The sequence below is a fragment of the Physeter macrocephalus genome, chromosome 12, assembly GCF_002837175.3.
Source record: "Physeter macrocephalus isolate SW-GA chromosome 12, ASM283717v5, whole genome shotgun sequence".
In the NCBI taxonomy this organism is placed as follows: Eukaryota; Metazoa; Chordata; class Mammalia; order Artiodactyla; family Physeteridae; genus Physeter; species Physeter macrocephalus.
This window is the reverse complement of record NC_041225.1, coordinates 36,570,089-36,573,563: the sequence shown is the minus strand read 5'-3', so window position 1 is coordinate 36,573,563 and position 3,475 is coordinate 36,570,089. Positions and strand designations below refer to the sequence as shown.

At 34.6% G+C, this 3,475-nt stretch overlaps 1 long non-coding RNA gene across 1 annotated transcript; it reads right to left on the bottom strand.

The window, feature by feature from the left end:
- Nucleotides 1-1,829: 1,829 nt before the first annotated feature.
- Nucleotides 1,830-3,232, bottom strand: LOC114487268 (uncharacterized). The gene is made up of 2 exons (XR_003682227.2): nucleotides 2,809-3,232; nucleotides 1,830-2,163 (listed from the first exon to the last, which is right to left on the bottom strand). It is a non-coding gene; the product is annotated as an uncharacterized lncRNA (long non-coding RNA).
- Between the last annotated feature and the right edge of the window lie 243 nt (nucleotides 3,233-3,475).

The window sequence follows — 3,475 nt, the reverse complement described above, 5'->3', positions numbered from 1 at the left end:
GTAGTTGTGGCGCACGGGCTTAGTTGCTCCACGGCACGTTGATCTTCCCGGACCAGGGCTCGAACCCATGTCCCCTGCATTGGCAGGCGTATTCTTAACCACTGTGCCACCAGGGAAGCCCAGCTCTAATCTTAAATGCTCTAAATCTCAAGACTTTTCCTTGCCATTATGTCAATTCAAAACTTGTTTCTAAAGCAGTGATTAATAATGGGCATGAACACGGCAAGGAGCTCATCACATAGCTTTGAGATTGGTTATGGTAGTTCTAGGAAATCACCAAAGACAGTGGTCTAACTAATATGTATAAAATAGATAACTAATGAGAACATGCCGTATGGCACAGGGAACTTTACTCAATGCTCTGTGGTGACCTAAATGGGAAGGAAATCCAAAAAAGAGGGGACATATGTATACATAGAGCTGATTCACTTTGCTGTACAGTAGGAACTAACACACAACATTGTAAAGCAACTCTACCCCAATTAAAAAATAAAGTTATGCCAAAGAAATATTATGCAAACATATGAATAACTATGTGTAAAATTGTTCTCAGTATTGTTGAAATTAGTGACAAATTGGATTTACCCTAAATATCCAGCAATAGAAGACTGTTAAAATAATATATGGAACACCCAAACAATAAAATACTATATAGCTATTAAATAATTTTTTTATAGAAATCTCTTTGCTTTATCTCTTCACTTGTTTTACTTTTGTATCAATATCTGGAAAATAATATATACAATGTTAAAAGTGTGTTTCCCTGGTGCTGGGATTTTGAGTAACTTTTATGTACTTCTTACTTACAGATAACGTATTATGTAAATTTTTAAAAAACTATGTAATATAAAAATAGAAAGATCACTAAATATATGGAAACTTATTCTTAATAGCTGTTAATTAAGAAAAGTCACAAAAGTCACAAAAAAGAATTAATCTATTCTGTAAACCACCCCCCTTACTTGCTAAATAAAAGAAAAACTACTTGTTCTATGTAGTAGAAGTAAAACAAAAAAAAAGCAAAGACAGTGGTCTAGATATAAGTGAAAGAATGGAATCCTCATAATCATTTCACATAAACTATGACTCAATATACTAGGTAATGGTTTTCCCACTGCTTACACAGTGAATTTCACTCAAGATTTTGTTTGAAGAAAATATTTCAGTGCTAAAAGATGTAAAAACCACCATATAAGAAAATTATAATAGCCTGTGCTATTAAGGAATCTCTAGGGTAAGAATAATTTTCCCAAAGAAACTACTTTATAAACAAGTGTCAAAAGGTACAAAGCAACAATTCAATTGTATCTAATATAAATCTTCCCTTTTCCTTCTGGTATTTTAGTCAAGAGGATTTGAGGAAACGTATCTCAAAGAACGGCCTTTAAATTTAATTTTAAGACCTAGAGGGACATCGGAAGAGTTTTATCTTTACAGTATGTATCACCAGGAAAGAAAGGTTCTGAAAAAGAAGACAAACCTTCAGAAATACATCTTCACTGTCACCATCACCAAATCAGTCATCAGTCCTTAGACACAGAACCTTTTGTAAGTCCCTAAAAAACTCTAGGCCTCCAAACTAACCTAGCTGTCCTTCCACCCGAGGACCATACACTTTTCTTTCATGTCACGACTCTTCCCTAGCTTCAACATATACCGAGGCGACCATGATCGTCTCAAGGCTGTCTCTGTTTAGGACCACTTCTTGTGAAAATTCCCCACAGGTCCTCTGCCGAATGCACATACCCATAAACTTTACTTCATAAACCCAGAGCTTTCTTGAAAAACTATAAAATAATTTTAAAATAAGACACAAACTTTCATGAAAATATAGTCATCAAATTTATTGTTTTCATTAGGTTGCCATTCTATGAAGAATTCCTAAGACTGATGTTTCTTGACATGCAAGAGTTAGCATTAATAGCTTAAGTTACTATAAATACTGCTGCTTGGAAGCAGTACAACTATTTTAGAGTTTTAAGACTATAGACTTTTATTATTCAAATCTTATTCAGTGTACGTTAAAATCAGATCAGAAGGTTCTGAACAACTGGTTAGGAAGGTAGCCAAGATGCAGGAAAGACGTCTGTGCCTCCTTTTCAAGGGCAGCCAGCTCTTGAACCGTAGGTGCCAAAATATCCACATGGCCTTTATAGCTTCCACCTGTATCACACACACGAATCACAAAGTAATGTAAATGACATGCTTGAAATAACTTGTCAGCAATGCTTTGGCTCAATTACATCAATTTAAACGTTGCTCCTAGCAATAAAAATGTACTACTGAGCAAGTTATCTACAAAACTGAGTTCTAAAAGTGTTAAATCAATTAAAATAAATGATTAGGCCTTCCTTACTAACAGCTGTCCCAATACCCCTACCAACCCCTCCCCTATTCTCTTTTCCTTGGTTTAGAAACCACCACTTTAGCCTGAATCTTTAAAAAATTTCAGGAATGAGCTAAGAGCATTGCAGGCAAAGGGAATAAATAGTATCCTGGGTTACCCCTTGTTCAAAATTACCATTCTTCTCGTTTCCTAATAATTCCATAAATTTTCAACTACTCTTATGACATTAACACCTCAAGAGAAACAGCTAAGCTGCTGTCCATTCACATACAGATCACACAATAAAAAATGCTGCAAGACAAGTATGAATAAAGTGCTATAAGACTAATAAGGAGGGAATGATTAATATGCTAAAAATATACACTAAACATTAGGAAATGAAATACTCTCTTCTTAAACTGAAGCTCAAAAAAGGGACACATTCACATTTAAAACAGAATTAAAAGTAATTCAAAGCTTACCACCAGCAGTTCTTTTTTGACCATAAGTAACTTTCCCATCAAATTCATCCACTGGTACCTTTATATCTGGCTCAACCTGAGAAATGGTACAGTTCAGATGTTCTTCTATCTCAGACAGCAACTGCATCTCATAGTACTATATGGTACAGCCACCATCTTCCTTGAGTCTTGTGTTGTAACACCCTTTTCCACGGCTGCTACATACGTGGTACCAAACCTACGAAAATTAACATGTACGGAGAATGAAACATGCTAGATATCTTTGTTCTCAATTAGTTTTTTAACATTTTCTGTCCTCAGAGCACAAGAAAAATAGATTGCAGGTATGGTCTGTCATCCAGTTACTACAACTATTAGTAGCTCACTAACTAGGTCTTTTGAAACAGTTCTTTTTGAAAGGAACCCAAAAGTTTTTCTAAAACAGATGTCAATTACAGAAAGGAATTCTCAGATAAAAATAATGAGAAAAGTAAATACTGGAGAATGCTTTATCAAGATTAGTATCAAAAATAAAGTTCAAATGTTTTCTATAAGATTTTTTTAAAATTTTTTTAATAGATCTTTATTAGAGTATAACTGCTTCACAATAATGTGTTAGTTTCTGTTGTACACCAAAGTGAATCAGCCATATGCATACATATGTCCCCATGTCCCCTCCCTCTTGAGC